Source organism: Triticum dicoccoides, chromosome 2A, assembly GCF_002162155.2.
Source record: "Triticum dicoccoides isolate Atlit2015 ecotype Zavitan chromosome 2A, WEW_v2.0, whole genome shotgun sequence".
NCBI lineage: Eukaryota > Viridiplantae > Streptophyta > Magnoliopsida > Poales > Poaceae > Triticum > Triticum dicoccoides.
Window position 1 is genome coordinate 71,104,480 of NC_041382.1, and position 18,251 is coordinate 71,122,730.

Genomic DNA, 18,251 nt, shown 5'->3' on the forward strand with positions numbered 1-18,251 from the left:
TCATGGGCCCAAAGTAGTGGAAGAGGAGAGGCAGCAGAAGGTGGCGCGCAGCCCTCCTTGCCCCAATCCGAATTGGGAAAGGGAAGGGGGGCGACCCCCCTTCTCCTTCCTTCTCTCCACCTCCTCCTTCCCCCTTCTCCTAGTTGGAATAGGAAAGGGGGGAAAACCTACTTGGAGTAGGATTGCCCCCCCTTGGGCGCGCCTCCTCCTCTTGGTCGGCCCCCTCCTCCTCCACTCCGTTATATACGTGGCCAGGGGCACCCCATAGACACAACAATTGATCTCTTGATCTCTTACCCGTGTGCGGTGCCCCCTTCCACCATAATCCACCTCGATCATATTGTAGCGGTGCTTAGGCGAAGCCCTGTGATGGTAGAACATCATCATCGTCACCATGCCGTCGTGCTGATGGAACTCTCCCATGAAGCTCTACTCGATTGGAGTTCGCGGGACGTCATCGAGTTGAACGTGTGCTAAAACTCGGAGGTGCCGTAGTTTCGGTGCTTGATCGGTCGGGCCATGAAGACGTACGACTACATCAACCGCGTTGTGCTAACGCTTCCGCTATCGGTCTACAAGGGTACGTAGATCGCACTCTCCCCTCTCGTTGCTATGCATCACCATGATCTTGCGTGTGCGTAGGAATTTTTTTGAAATTACTACGTTCCCCAACAGTGATATCAGAGCCTAGGTTTTTATGTGTTGATGTTATATGCACGAGTAGAACACAAGTGAGTTGTGGGCGATATAAGTCATACTGCTTACCAGCATGTCATACTTTGGTTCGGCGGTATTGTCGGATGAAGCGGCCCGGACCGACATTACGCGTACGCTTACGCGAGACTGGTTCTACCGACGTGCTTTGCACACAGGTGGCTCGCGGGTGTCAGTTTCTCCAACTTTAGTTGAACCAAGTGTGGCTACGCCCGGTCCTTGCGAAGGTTAAAACAGCATCAACTTGACAAACTATCGTTGTGGTTTTGATGCGTAGGTAAGAACGGTTCTTGCTAAGCCCGTAGCAGCCACGTAAAACTTGCAACAACAAAGTAGAGGACTTCTAAGTTGTTTTTGCAGGGCATGTTATGATGTGATATGGTCAAGACATGATGCTAAATTTTATTGTATGAGATGATCATGTTTTGTAACTGAGTTATCGGCAACTGGCAGGAGCCATATGGTTGTCGCTTTATTGTATGCAATGCAATCGCCCTGTAATGCTTTGCTTTATCACTAAGCGGTAGCGATAGTCGTGGACGCATAAGATTGGCGAGACAACAACGATGCTACGATGAAGATCAAGGTGTCGCACCGGTGACGATGGTGATCATGAAGGTGCTTCGGAGATGGAGATCACAAGCACAAGATGATGATGACCATATCATATCACTTATATTGATTGCATGTGATGTTTATCTTTTATGCATCTTATCTTGCTTTGATTGACGGTAGCATTATAAGATGATCTCTCACTAAATTTCAAGATAAAAGTGTTCTCCCTGAGTATGCACCGTTGCCAAAGTTCGTCGTGCCTAGACACCACGTGATGATCGAGTGTGATAAGCTCTACGTCCATCTACAACGGGTGCAAGCTAGTTTTTGCACACGCAGAATACTCAGGTTAAACTTGACGAGCCTAGCATATGCAGATATGGCCTCAGAACACTGAGACCGAAAGGTCGAGCGTGAATCATATAGTAGATATGATCAACATATTAATGTCACCATTGAAAGCTACTCCATTTCACGTGATGATCGGTTATGGTTTAGTTGATTTGGATCACGTGATCACTTAGAAGATTAGAGGGATGTTTTTCTAAGTGGGAGTTCTTAAGTAATATGATTAATTGAACTTTTATTTATCATGAACTTAGTCCTGGTAGTATTAGCATATCTATGTTGTAGATCAATAGCTTGCGTTGTTGCTTTCATATGTTTATTTTGATATGTTCCTAGAGAAAATTGTGTTGAAAAATGTTAGTAGCAAAGATGCGGATTGGATCCGTGATCTGAGGTTTATCCTCATTGTTGCATAGAAGAATTATGTCCTTGATGCACCGCTAGGTGATGGACCTATTGCAGGAGCAGATGCAGACGTTATGAACGTTTGGCTAGCTCAATATGATGACTACTTGATAGTTTAGTGCACCATGCTTAACGGCTTAGAATCGGGACTTCAAAGACGTTTTTTGAATGTCATGGACCATATGAGATGTTCTAGGAGTTGAAGTTAATATTTCAAGCAAATACATGAGTTGAGAGATATGAAGTCTCCAACAAGTTCTATAGCTAAAAGATGGAGGAGAATCGCTCAACTAGTGAGCATGTGCTCAGATTGTCTGGGTACTACAATCGCTTGAATCAAGTGGGAGTTAATCTTCCAGATAAAATAGTGATTGATAGAATTCTGTAGTCACCATCACCGAGTTAGTAGAACTTCATGATGAACTAGATTATGCAAGGGATGACGAAAACGACTCCCGAGCTTTTCATGATGATGAAATCAATGAAGGTAGAAATCAAGAAAGAGCATCAAGTGTTGATGGTTGACAAGACCACTAGTTTCAAGAAAAAGGGCAAAGGGAAGAAGGGGAATTTCAAGAAGAACGGGAAGCAAGTTGCTACTCAAGTGAAGAAGCCCAAGTCTGATCCTAAGCCTGAGACTAAGTGCTTCTACTACAAAGGAACTGGTCACTGGAAGCGGAACTACCCCAAGTGATTGGTGTATAAGAAGGATGGCAAAGTGAACATAAGTATATTTGATATACATGTTATTGATGTGTACTTTACTAGTGTTTATAGCAACCCCTCAGTATTTGATACTAGTTCAGTTACTAAGATTAGTAACTCGAAACAGGAGTTGCAGAATAAACAGAGACTAGTTAAGGGTGAAGTGACGATGTGTGTTGGAAGTGGTTCCAAGATTGATATGATCATCATCGCACACTCCCTATACTTTTGGGATTAGTGTTGAACCTAAATAAGTGTTATTTGGTGTTTGCGTTGAGCATGAATATGATTTGATCATGTTTATTGTAATATGGTTATTCATTTAAGTAAGAGAATAAATTGTTGTTTTGTTTACATGAATAAAACCTTATATGGTTACACACCCAATGAAAATGGTTCATTGGATCTCGATCGTAGTGATACACATATTCATAATATTGAAACCAAAAAATGCAAAGTTAATAATGATAGTGCAACTTATTTGTGGCACTGCCGTTTAGGTCATATTGGTGTAAAGCGCATGAAGAAAATCCATGCTGATGGGCTTTTGGAATCACTTGATTATGAATCACTTGATGCTTGCGAACCATGCCTCATAGGCAAGATGACTAAGACTCCGTTCTCCGGAACAATGGAACGAGCAACAGATTTGTTGGAAATCATACATACTGATGTATGTGGTCCGATGAATATTGAGGCTCATGGCAGGTATCATTATTTTCTGATCTTCACAGATGATTTGAGCAGATATGAGTATATCTACTTGATGAAACACAAGTCTGAAACATTTGAAAAGTTCAAAGAATTTCAGAGTGAAGTGGAGAATCATCGTAACAAAAATAAAAGTTTCTACGATATGATCGCAGAAGATGAATATTTGAGTTACGAGTTTGGTCTTCAATTAAAACAATGTGGAATAGTTTCACAAATTGATGCCACCTGGAACACCACAATGTAATGGTGTGTCCGAACGTCATAACCGTACTTTATTGGATATAGTGCAATCTATGATGTTTCTTACCAATTTACCACTAAAGTTTTGGGGTTATGCATTAGAGACAGCTGCATTCACGTTAAAAAAAGGGGCACCATCTAAATCCGTTGAGACGACACCGTATGAACTGTGGTTTGGCAAGAAACCAAAGTTGTCATTTCTTAAAGTTTGAGGTTGCGATGCTTATATGAAAAAGTTTCATCCTGATTAGCTCAAACCCAAATCGGAGAAGTGCGTCTTCATAGGATACCCAAAAGAAAATGTTGGGTACACCTTCTATCACAAATCCGAAGGCAAGATATTTGTTGCTGAGAATGGATCCTTTCCAGAGAAGGAGTTTCTTTCGAAAGAAGTGAGTGGGAGGAAAGTAGAACTTAATGAGGTAACTGTACCTGCTCCCTTATTGGAAAGTAGTTCATCATAGAAATCTATTCATGTGACTACTACACCAATTAGTGAGGAAGCTAATGATGATGATCATGTAACTTCAGATCAAGTTACTACCAAAACTCGTAGGTAAACCAGAGTGAGATCCGCACCAGAGTGGTACGGTAATCCTGTTCTAGAGGTCATGTTACTTGACCATGACGAACCTACGAACTATGAGGAAGCGATGATGAGCCCAAATTCCGCGAAATGGTTTGAGGCCATGAAATCTGAGATATGATCCATGTATGAGAACAAAGTATGGACTTTGATGGATTTGCCCGATGATCGGCAAGCCATAAAAAATAAATGGATCTTCAAGAGGAAGACGGACGATGATAGTAGTATTACTATCTACAAAGCTAGACTTGTCAAAAAAAGGTTTCTGACAAAGTTCAAGGTGTTGACTACGATGAGATTTTCTCACTCGTATCGATGCTTAAAGTCTGTCTGAATCATGTTAGCAATTGCCGCATTTTATGAAATCTGGCAAATGGATAACAAAACTGCAATCCTTAATGGATTTCTTAAAGAAGAGTTGTATATGATGCAACCAGAAGGTTTTATCAATCCTAAAGGTGTTAACGAAATGTGCAAGCTCCAGTGATCCATCTATGGACTGGTGCAAGCATCTCAGAGTTGGAATATACGCTTTGATGAGTTGATCAAAGCATATAGTTTTATACAGACTTGCGGTGAAGCCTGTATTTACAAGAAAGTGAGTGGGAGCACTACAACATTTCTGATAAGTATATGTGAATGACATATTGTTGATCGGAAATAATGTAGAATTATTCTGCAAAGCATAAAGGAGTGTTTGAAAGGAGTTTTTTCAAAGAAAGACCTTGGTGAAGCTGCTTACATATTAAAGCATCAAGATCTATAGAGATAGATCAAGACGCTTGATAAGTTTTTTCAATAAGTACATACCTTGACGATATTTTGAAGTAGTTCAAAAATGGAACAGTCAAAGAAATAGTTCTTGGCTGTGTTACAAGGTGTGAAATTGAGTAAGACTCAAAACCCGACCACGGCAGAAGATAGAGAGAGAATGAAATTCATTCCCTATGCCTCAACCATAGGTTCTATAAAGTATGCCATGCTGTGTACCAGACCTATTGTATACCCTACACTAATTTTGGCAAGGGAGTACAATAGTGATCTAGGAGTAGATCACTGGACAGCGGTCAAAATTATCCTTAGTGGAATAAGGATATGTTTCTCGATTATGGAGGTGACAAAAGGTTCGTCGTAAAAGGGTTACGTCGATACAAGTTTTGGCACTAATCCGGATGACTCTTAGTCTTCATCTGGATACATATTGAAAGTGGGAGCAATTAGCTAAAGTAGCTCCGTGCAGAGCATTGTAGACATAGAAAATTGCAAAATACTTGCGGATCTGAATATGGCAGACCCGTTGACTAAACTTCTCTCACAGGCAAAACATGATCACACCTTAGTACTCTTTGGGTGTTAATCACATAGCAATGTGAACTAGATTACTGACTCTAGTAAACCCTTTGGGTGTTGGTCACATATCGATGTGAACTATGGGTGTTAACCACATAAAGATGTGAACTATTGATGTTAGATCACATGGCGATGTGAACTAGATTATTGACTCAAGTGCAAGTGGGAGACTGAAGGAAATATGCCCTAGAGGCAATAATAAAGTTATTATTTATTTCCTTATTTCATGATAATGTTTATTATTCATGCTAGAATTGTATTAACCGGAAACATAATACATGTGTGAATACATAGACAAACAGAGTGTCACTAGTATGCCTCTACTTGACTAGCTCGTTAATCAAAGATGGTTATGTTTCCTAACCATAGACAAAGAGTTGTTATTTGATTAACGGGATTACATCATTAGGAGAATGATGTGATTGACTTGACCCATTCCGTTAGCTTAGCACTCGATCGTTTAGTATGTTGCTATTGCTTTCTTCATGACGTATACATGTTCCTATGACTATGAGATTATGCAACTCCCGTTTACCGGAGGAACACTTTGTGTGCTACCAAACGTCACAACGTAACTGGGTGATTATAAAGGAGCTCTACAGGTGTCTCCAAAGGTACATGTTGGGTTGGCGTATTTCGAGATTAGGATTTATCACTCCAATTGTCGGAGAGATATCTCTGGCACCTCTCACTAATGAGTTAGTTGCGAGATGATGTATTACGAAACGAGTAAAGAGACTTGCCAGTAACAAGATTGAACTAGGTATTGAGATACCGATGATCGAATCTCGGGCAAGTAACATACCGATGACAAAGAGAACAACGTATGTTGTTATGCGGTCTGACTGATAAAGATCTTCGTAGAATATGTAGGAGCCAATATGAGCATCCAGGTTCCGCTATTGGTTATTGACCGGAGACGTGTCTTGGTCATGTCTACATTGTTCTCGAACCCGTAGGGTCCGCACGCTTAAGGTTTCGATGACAGTTATATTATGAGTTTATGAGTTTTGATGTACCGAAGGAGTTCGGAGTCCCGGGTGAGATCGGAGACATGACGAGGAGTCTCGAAATGGTCGAGACGTAAAGATCGATATATTGGACGACTGTATTCGGACATCGGAAAGGTTCCGAGTGGTTCGGGTATTTTTCGGAGTACCGGGGAGTTACGGGAATACGGGAGAAGAAGTATATGGGCCTTATTGGGCTTTAGGGGAGAGGGCGAGGCAGGCCGCGCGCCCCCCCAAGGCCTAGTCCAAATTGGACTAGGGGGAGGGGCTGCGCCCCCTCCTTCCTTCTCTTCCCTCTTCCCCTTCCTTGTCTCCTACTCCTACTACATGGAAGGACTCCTAGTTGGACTAGGAAAGGAGGAATCGGGAGTAGGACTCCCCTAGGGCGTGCCATAGAGAGGGCCGGCCCTCCCCTCCTCCACTCCTTTATATACGGGGGCAGGGGGCACCCCATAGATACACAAGTTGATCCACGTGATCATATTCTTAGCCGTGTGCGGTGCCCCCTTCCACCATAATCCTCGATAATATTGTAGCGGTGCTTAGGCGAAGCCCTGCAACGGTAGTACATCAAGATCGTCACCACGCCGTCGTGCTGATAGAACTCTTCCCCGACACTTTATTGGATCGGAGTCCGGGGATTGTCATCGAGCTGAACGTGTGCTAAAACTCGGAGGTGACGTAGTTTCGGTGCTTGATCGGTCGGGCCGTGAAGATGTACGACTACATCAACCGCGTTGTGCTAACGCTTCTGCTGTCGGTCTACAAGGGTACGTAGATCGCACTCTCCCCTCTCGTTGCTATGCATCACCATGATCTTGCTTGTGCGTAGGAATTTTTTTGAAATTACTACGTTCCCCAACACTTGACCCATTCCGTTAGCTTAGCACTTGATCGTTTAGTTTGTTGCTATTGCTTTCTTCATAACTTATGCATGTTCCTTTGACTATGAGATTATGCAACTCCCGTTTACCGGAGGAACACTTTGTGTGCTACCAAACTGAAAGTGCAACTATCCCTGGGTGGTTTTGGCAATTCCTAACAACATATAGCTCATTGAGCTAACATTATTCCAAGATTAATATTTCAGGAAAAGCTCAATGAATGGCATGGCATGGATGAGGAAAGTGGATCCCCCAAAATTCTAAGGACAAAAAGTTTGGCTCAAGCTTGAAGCTCAAGACTCTACATTTTATATTTTAGTGATCCAAGATCACATTGAGTCTATAGGAAAAGCCAATATTATCAAGGAGGGATGAGGTGTTGCTTAATGGTTGCTTGCTCAAAATGCTTAGTGATATGCTCCAAAACCCTCAACTACCTTCCCACACCCACATATGACCTAAACCAAAAGTCAAACTCAGCCCCACCGATTCTTTCTATCCGGCGCCACCGAGTTTCAAATGTCATAGCCACTGCCACAAACCCTAGGCAAATCGGTCTCACCGATAGGGATCTCGGTCTCACCGAGATGGGATTGTAATCTCTCTGTTTCCCTTCGTAATGTTTCGGTCTTACCGAGATGAGCGATCGGTCCCAACGAGATTGCAATGTAAACTCTCTGTTTCCCTTTTGTAACACTTTGGTCTCACCGAGATCAGCGAATCGGTCCCATCGAGTTTACCTGACCAACTCTCTGGTTAGCTTATTACCCAAATCGGTCCTACCGAGTTTGTGTAATCGGTCACACCGAGATTACGTTATGCCCTAACCCTAACCATATCGGTCCTACCGAGTTGCATCTCAGTCCCACCGAAAATCCTAACGGTCATTAGGTTTGCTGAATCGGTCCGACCGAGTTTAACCATTCGGTCCCACCGAGTTTGGCAAATTGTGTGTAACGGTTAGATTTTGTGTGGAGGCTATATATACCCCTCCACCCACTCTTCATCCGGGAAGAGAGCCATCAGAACATACCTACACTTCCAATACACATTTTCTGAGAGAGAACCACCTACACTTGTGTTGAGGTCAAGATATTCCATTCCAACCATATGAATCTTGATCTCTAGCCTTCCCCAAGTTGCTTTCCACTCAAATCTTCTTTCCACCAAATCCAAATCCTGTGAGAGAGAGTTCAGTGTTGGGGAGACTATCATTTGAAGCACAAGAGCAAGCAGTTCATCATCGACACACCATTTGTTATTTCTTGGAGAGTGGTGTCTCCTAGATTGGCTAGGTGTCACTTGGGAGCCTCCGACAAGATTGTGGAGTTGAACCAAGGAGTTTGTAAGGGCAAGGAGATCGCCTACTTCGTGAAGATCTACCGCTAGTGAGGCAAGTCCTTCGTGGGTGACGGTCGTGATGGAATAGACAAGGTTGCTTCTTCATGGACCCTTCGTGGGTGGAGCCCTCCGTGGACTCGCGCAACCATTACCCTTCGTGGATTGAAGTCTCCATCAACGTGGATGTACGATAGCACCACCTATCGGAACCACGACAAAAACATTCGTGTCTCCAATTGCGTTTGAATCCTCCAAACCCTTCCCGTTACATTCTTGCAAGTTGCATGCTTTACTTTCCGCTGCTCATATACTCTTTTGCATGCTTGCTTGAATTGTGTGGAGATTGCTTGACTTGTACTAAGATAGCTAAAATCTGCCAAGAACTAAAATTGGGAAAAGGCTAGATTTTTATTTGGTCAAGTAGTCTAATCACCCCCCCTCTAGACATACTTTCGATCCTACAAGTGGTATCAGAGCTTTGGTCTCCATTTGCTTTGATTTCCATAGCTTTTGGCGGTCATAGCCTTGGTTTCACAACCTAGGAGAGTATGGCGTCTAGCGAGGAAAATTATCACCATAGAGGTCCTTACTTTGATGGTACTAATTTTGCTAGTTGGAAGCATAAGATGAAAATGCATATTCTTGGACATAACCCCGCCGTTTGGGCTATTGTGTGTATTGGCTTGCAAGATGAATTCTTTGACGGGAAAGAACCGAACCGTGAAGCCACCGCGGAAGAGTTGAAAATGCTGCAATACAACGCTCAAGCTTGTGATATCCTCTTCAACGGATTGTGCCCCGAAGAATTCAATAAAATTAGCCGTCTTGAGAATGCAAAGGAAATTTGGGATACTTTGATTGATATGCACAAAGGTACCGACTCCGTCAAGGAATCCAAATTGGATGTGCTTCAAAGTCAACTTGACAAGTTCAAAATGAAGGATGGTGAAGGTGTTGCTGAAATGTACTCTAGGCTTGCTCTTATCACAAATGAGATTGCTGACTTAGGGAGTGAAGAGATGACCGATAGATTCATCATCAAGAAGATCCTAAGAGCCTTGGATGGAAAATATGATACCGTGTGCACATTGATCCAAATGATGCCCAATTACAAAGATCTCAAGCCAACGGAAGTCATCGGAAGAATTGTTGCTCATGAGATGTCACTCAAGGATAAAGAGGAACTTCGCAACAAATCAAGTGGTGCTTACAAAGCCTCATGTGAAGCCCCCACATCATCGAGTGAGAAACAAACCTTCAATGAAGAATTGAACTTAATGGTGAAGAACTTCAACAAGTTCTACAAGAGTAGAAGCAAAGAGAGAAGCTCCAAGTCAAGGACCTACAATGACAAAAGATCTTCTAGTCGAGAGGGAAACTGCTACAATTGTGGAAGGCCCGGACACTATTCCAATGAGTGTACGGCCCCCTACAAGAGAAGAGAAGATTCTCCCAAGAGAAGAAGTAGAAGAGAAGAATCACCATCTAGAGAAAGAAGGAGTAGAGATGATCGTTATGAATGAAGACCCTCACGGAGAAGCAAGGATTCGGAAAGAAAGGACAAGTCATCAAGGAGCTACACAAAACGAAGACATCAAGCTCATGTTGGTGAATGGGTATCCGGCTCCGACTCCGACAACCACTCCGAGAGAAGCTATCACTCCGACTCCGAATATACTCAAGATGAAGGTGTTGTCGGTCTAGCACTTGTGACAACCAACTCCTACGACATATTTGACTCACCAAATGAAGGAGTTGGAACATGCTTCATGGCTAAAGGCCCAAAGGTATCACACCCCGAGTATGTTGATTTCAATAGTGATGAAGATGACTTGTTAGGTGATGATGATTTACTTGTTGACAACTCTAGTGATGAATATTGTGATGAAACGTCAATTAATCATGCTAATCAAGATAAAACGAATGACAATGATAAGGAGAAGATTGAGTCTCTAACTAAAGAACTAAACACTCTTAAGTTAGCTCATGAAACTATCTTAGGAGATCATCAAGAACTTTTAAGGACTCATGAGAAATTACGCTTTGAAAAGCTCAACCTTGAGCAAGAGCATGAGTTCTTAAAAGCAATCAATGATGATCTTCGTAAGAGAAGTTCTTCTTACATTGCCAAGCATTTACTCTTATCCACTTACATGCCTCAAGTCAAGTCTAGTAACAAGAATAAGAAAGATTCTTCCTCTAGTAGTAACAATAATCATGCTAAATCCAATATTGTTGCTTCTAGTAGTTCTCTTGATTCCACTAATGATTCTCTTAGCCAAGTTACACTTGAGCAAGAAAATAGCTTATTGAAGGGAATTATAGAGAAAGGTGTTTACAAGAGCCTTGCCGGAAGTAAGCAATTTGAGGAAATTGTACGCAAGCAAGGAAGGCACCGGAAGAATCAAGGTGTTGGTTTTGAACGAAAGTTCAATGCCAATGGAGTTGAGTGGGAAGAAGATCAATACCCCAAGACGAAGTTTGTTCCTTAACAAGAGAAGTATGATCCTACTTCTTTCAAAGGGACACAAGCTCAAGATGATCTTCCACCACAAGACCACAAGCAAAAAGGCAAGGACAAGCTTCAAGAGGAAATTGATGCATTTGAAGAAGCTCCTAAGGCCTTGGTCAAGTGGGTTCCCAAGACTACTTCAAGTTCCACTTCATCAAGTATAACTACAACACCGAGGATTCCCATCAAGATGGTGTGGATCCCGAAGAAGAAGAACTAGAGAGTTCTTGAGGGTGACTCCGCCAACATACTTCACTCTTATCATCTTGGCAAGAACAAGTGCAATCAACTTCCACATCTTGCACTAGTTCAAGGAGTCACAAACCCTCTTGTTGGTAAGACAAGGGACAAGGTAACCTAAAAGCTTTCATAGACATCATCTTGTGTGTGCATCACTCTATGTCTATGGATATCCTTGTTTGTTCCTTGTGGGACTAACCCGTGTAGGTATTCAAAGTGCAACTCACTCCAATGGATAGCTCCAAATGATCTACATCAACATTGAGCATCCACATCTTCAACATCTACATGAAGTCATCATCGACAAAACCCAAGGTTAGTTCATCCCTCTTAGGGGGGTCTCACATCTAGGGGGAGCTTTACTCTAAGAATTGAGCTAAAGCAACTCTAATGGTGTGAACACAACAATGCTTTTTGTAAAAGTGGTAACCCCACTTGTTCTTAAACAATGAGTATGACCTATGATCAAATGTTCTCATTTGACTCCTAAGTCAATATACTCATATATAGATGACCTAGTCATCGCAAATTGTTTGATAGATGCTAGAATTTGTTGTGCATGCTTTGCCACATATTTCAATTGCCATTTTATTGTGTGAGCATGTTGATTGCATATTTCACTCATTTGAGGACATCCACTTGTTGTTTTGATTGATTGTTTTTCTTTTCTTTTGCCAAGTGGATGGACAAGAATGCCTAAGAACCCTCTCTAGCTATCTATGCTTTTCTCGTCTCAAACTCTATTCATGCTACATCACAAAATTTGATCAAGTCAGATTCAAACCACTCTGTGTGAGGAGCACTCGGAGTCCCCGATTCGTCATAGACTTAAACTTCCAAAACTTCTTTGTGCTTTTTGGTCTGACCGATTCCTCCATTTCGATCATACCGAGATCACTAAGTCGATCTAGGTTTTCAATCTCGGTGCAACAGATTTGAACCTTTCGGTCACACCGAGTTTCAGTAACTGCTTGCAGTTATGAATCTCGGTGCCACCGAGTTGTTCTACTCGGTCACACCGACAGGGTCGGGCTATATATACTCACGGGCAAAATTTTGGAAATTTCTCCGAAACCCCTTCGCCCGCGCATAGCTCGCTCTGCCTCCAGGGTCTCCGGATCGTCTTCCTCGTCGCCAGCCGCCTCCTGTCGCTGGTCTCCGCCGCCTTCGACGGAATTCTTTCCCGCCGTTGCCGCTGTAGCGAGTTCATCGCCGAACTAGGGTATGGACTCGATCACAGTGCTATCCCTGTCCGATTCCTAGCACATTGTGTTCACTATGATTCTTACAACGATTGAAACACTTCTATCCAGTCAAAACACTCTGTAGATTAGAGTTGAATTGAAAATTTAGGGTTAGGTTTCCGCCGAAACCATCTCAGACCATCCGAGTTGTGGAACTCGGTACCACCGATTCGGCTCAGGCCATTGCACATGTAATTTTCGGTCTGACCGAGAATTGCAAATCGGTATGACCGAGTTCGGGACTTTGTGAAACCCTAGAAGTCTCGGTGCCACCAAACTGTGACTCGGTCTGACCGAGTTCACTAGTTTAGGTTCCAACAGCTACTTCGGTATCACCGAGTTTACAAATCGGTTGATCCAAAATGCTTTCTGTGGAAAACTAAAACTAAGTTTTTGACTCATTCTTTTGCAAAAACCTCTGCATTTTATGATGCTCATCCACTCTATCTCATCTATATCTATTCACAGGGTCTGCTGTCAGTGTTTGCAATATGTCTGATTAGAGTGACAGCCAGAATAGGTCAGAGGAGCAGGTTCACCTGAGTGAGGGCACTAGTCCCTCTAGCAGTTCAGATGATGGTAGCAGGAGCACTCCCAGCAATTTGTCCAAAGCTGCCACCAGAACAAGGAAGAAGAAAACCTCTGAATCTGAGGATGAAGACTATGTGGCAGTTGAGGATGAGGCCATTTCCAAGAAGAAAGTGGTTAAGAAGGAATATAGCACTGCTGCTGCCACCAAGCTAGGCATGAAGAAAAAGGTTCCTGCAAAGAGAATTCCAATGTCTAAGGCCAGAGCATCAACTCAAGTCCCTTTGGGATCTGAACCCAAAGAGGCTGCTGCAGAAGGGAAGAAAATGAAGGAGAGGATCAAAAAGACCACTGCTAGAGTGCTTGGGAGATCCTCAATCATGGGAGATTCTGAAGAGGAAGAGGAAGAAGAGGTTGCTGCACCAGCACCCAAGGCACAAAAGCTGATGGGTGATGTTATAAAGTTAGGGGCTGCAACATCAAAGCCCAAAGAAGCACCCAAAGCAGCCTCCAAGCCCAAGAGTGCACCTAAGAGGAATACCAGGAGTATACCAGCTGCTGAGAAGAACAAGGCCCCAATGCCTGAAGTTGCTGCTGATGAAGATGATGAAGGACAAGTCCTGAGGAATCTCAAACCCAAGATTCCAGACCACAATGATGCTCATCATGTGGCTGAGAACATGAAGATCAGGAGAGACTCAGGACTAAGGAAATGGAAAGAGACAGACCCATATGCTACAAGAAGAAGAACTGCTATTGATTACAGGTTCCACACAAAGGAACAACAAGATTTCTATGAGACAGTGATGCTGGACAAGAAGCCTATAGTGTGTGAAATGAGGTGGGTCGACTGGAAGTATATCAAGGAAAATGAGGAACACTATCCTGGTGTGTTTGACAGCTTCAGTGCTTGTGGAGTTGCAGACTTTGTTGGGCAGAAGCTCACAAAGTGGAATGAGGAGCTCATAATGCAATTCTACTCCACAGCACACTTCTATCCAGATGGCAGGATAGTATGGATGTCTGAAGGTACAAGGTACCACTCAACTATTGAGGAATGGGCAAATCTGATCAATGCTCCTAAGGAAGAAGAAGATGACTTGGATGTCTATGCCAAGAAGAAGATGGATCACAACTCTATGGCAAACATGTACAAGGAGATTCCTGAAGATGATCTTGAGACTCACCAGTTTGGTCAGTAAAACACTTGCTGTCAGGGCTGCCTACAATCAATTGGATCCTTAGGCACACTCTCTTGCCCAAGTCTGGTGATCACAGAATGATCAGAGGCCATGCAATTAACTTGCTACATATATTTGATGTGCCACAGAAGTTCAAGGTCATGAGCTTATAGTTGAGACTATCAAGAGGACTGCAGCAGACCAGAAAAGAAGTTGTGGATATGCCCCACAAATCCAGGAGTTGATAAACTCAAAGATGGGCACAAGCACATACCTGTTGGATAAGGAACACTTGCCTATCTACCCAGACTTCAAGGACAATCAAGTTGTGATGAATGAGAATGAACCATCATCAGTACAAGCTCAAGAGAAGAAGGAGAAAGCAAAGAAAGAGAAGGCTGCCAAGATGCCAACTCAAGAGGAGGCATCTAAGTACTTTTTGAAAAGCAAGCAGGACCAGCTTGGTTATTTGATAGCATTAACTTTGAGGATTGGGAAGGGGTTGGCCACCCTGACTCAAAACCAGGAGAGCTTGGAAAGAATCGTGGAGCAAAAATTCTATGATTTAGATGTCAAAGTAACTGAGATTCAGTCAGTTGTGGAGCAGCTACAAGATGATATGCAGGAGAGGAAGGGCAGAACAACCACTGATGCATTTGCCAGAGTGCCTCGAGCTCAGAGATCAACTGCAGTGCCAGTAACAGACACCAGAGCCACTTCATCTGCACCAGCTACAGCTTCAGTGCCACCAGCTCCAGCACCTACCCCATCAGCTCCATCTACTTCGACTGAAGCCTTCGTTCTTGGAGTTCTCCAGATACCACCACCTGAAGACCAAGCTTGAGAGACGTTTTAGTGCTATGCATTTTCTATGAACTTTTTGGTAACTTGTTGCCAAAGGGGGAGAAACATGTATAGATCATAGGCTTCGAGAGAGAGCGTTGCTTTTTATTCTCTCTTGCTTTGATGGTTGAACTTTGTTTGTCTTTTGATTGCTTGAGATACTATGCTATTATCTGTGAGACATTGATGATCATGTGGTTGATCATAAGCTACACTTATGCTTGTTAGATGATATTATCTTACTTATCCTTATATGATCATTCACTTTGCTTGGTGATGAGTGCATGTATTCAATCTTTATTATTTTGAGCGCTCCACCAAGATGTATGTGACATGGAAGAGTAACCCATGATCCTAACTCATTGTGCATTTGTAGTCCAAAGTAAATCTTAAGATATGCACAAATTTAGGGGGAGCTCTTGCTTTTCACATACTTCTCAAAGCGACAATATCTTTCACTCTTATTATCATTTGTCGAAGCTTTGATCTATATGTTGTCATCAATTACCAAAAAGGGGGAGATTGAAAGTGCAACTATCCCTGAGTGGTTTTGGTAATTCCTAACAACATATAGCTCATTGAGCTAACATTATTCCAAGATTAATATTTCAGGAAAAGATCAATGAATGGCATGGCATGGATGAGGAAAGTGGATCCCTCAAAATTCTAAGGACAAAAAGTTTGGCTCAAGCTTGAAGCTCAAGACTCTAAATTTTATATTTTAGTGATCCAAGATCACATTGAGTCTATAGGAAAAGCCAATACTATCAAGGAGGGATGAGGTGTTGCTTAATGGTTGCTTGCTCAAAATGCTTAGTGATATGCTCCAAAACCCTCAACTACCTTCCCACACCCACATATGACCCAAACCAAAAGTCAAAGTCGGCCCCACCGATTCTTTCTATCCAGCGCCACCGAGTTTCCAATGTCATAGCCAATGCCACAAACCCTAGGCAAATCGGTCTCACCAATAGGGATCTCGGTCTCACCGAGATGGGATTGTAATCTCTCTATTTCCCTTCGTAACGTTTTGGTCTTACCGGGATGAGCGATCGATCCCACCGAGATTGCAATGTAAACTCTCTGTTTCTCTTTTGTAACACTTCGGTCTCACCGAGATGAGCGAATCGGTCCCACCGAGTTTACCTGACCAACTCTCTGGTTAGCTTATTACCCAAATCGGTCCTACCGAGTTTGTGTAATCGGTCACACCGAGATTACGTTATGCCCAAACCCTAACCATATCGGTCCTACCGAGTTGCATCTCAGTCCCACCGAAAATCCTAACGGTCATTAGGTTTGCTGAATCGGTCCGACCGAGTTTAACCATTCGGTCCCACCGAGTTTGGCAAATTGTGTGTAACGGTTAGATTTTGTGTGGAGGCTATATATACCCCTCCACCCACTTTTCATTCGGGAAGAGAGCCATCAGAACATACCTACACTTCCAATACACATTTTCTGAGAGAGAACCACCTACACTTGTGTTGAGGTCAAGATATTCCATTCCAACCATATGAATCTTGATCTCTAGCCTTCCCCAAGTTGCTTTCACTCAAATCTTCTTTCCACCAAATCCAAATCCTGTGAGAGAGAGTTCAGTGTTGGGGAGACTATCATTTGAAGCACAAGAGCAAGCAGTTCATCATCAACACACCATTTGTTACTTCTTGGAGAGTGGTGTCTCCTAGATTGGCTAGGTGTCACTTGGGAGCCTCTGACAAGATTGTGGAGTTGAACTAAGGAGTTTGTAAGGGCAAGGAGATCGCCTACTTCATGAAGATCTACCGCTAGTGAGGCAAGTCCTTCATGGGCGACGGCCGTGATGGAATAGACAAGGTTGCTTCTTCGTGGACCCTTCGTGGGTGAAGCCCTCCGTGGACTCGCGCAACCGTTACCCTCCGTGGGTTGAAGTCTCCATCAACGTGGATGTACGATAGCACCACCTATCGGAACCATGACAAAAACATCCGTGTCTCCAATTGCGTTTGAATCCTCCAAACCCTTCCCGTTACATTCTTGCAAGTTGCATGCTTTACTTTCCGCTGCTCATATACTCTTTTTCATGCTTGCTTGAATTGTGTGGAGATTGCTTGACTTGTACTAAGATAGCTAAAATCTGCCAAGAACTAAAATTGGGAAAAGGCTAGATTTTTATTTGGTCAAGTAGTCTAATCACCCCCCTCTAGACATACTTTTGATCCTACACAAACGTCACAACGTAACTGGGTGATTATAAAGGTGCTCTACAGGTGTCTCCAAAGGTACTTGTTGGGTTGGCGTATTTCGATATTAGGATTTGTCACTCTGATTGTCGGAGAGGTATCTCTAGGCCCTCTTGGTAATGCACATCACTTAAGCCTTGGAAGCATTGCAACTAAATGAGTCAGTTGCGGAATGATGTATTACGAAACGAGTAAAGAGACTTGCCAGTAACGAGATTGAACTAGGTATTGAGATACCGACGATCGAATCTCGGGCAAGTAACATACCGATGACAAAGGGAACAACGTATGTTGTTATGCGGTCTGACTGATAAAGATCTTCGTAGAATATGTGGGAGCCAATATGAGCATCCAGGTTCCGCTATTGGTTATTGACCGGAGACATGTCTCGGTCATGTCTACATAGTTCTCGAACCCGTAGGGTCCGCACGCTTAACATTTCGATGCCGGTTATATTATGAGTTTATGAGTTTTGATGTACCGAAGGTTGTTCGGAGTCCCGGATGTGATCACGGACATGACGAGGAGTCTCGAAATGGTCGAGACATGAAGATTGATATATTGGACGACTATATTCGGACACCGGAATGGTTCCGGGGGTTATCGGATATATACCGGAGTACCGG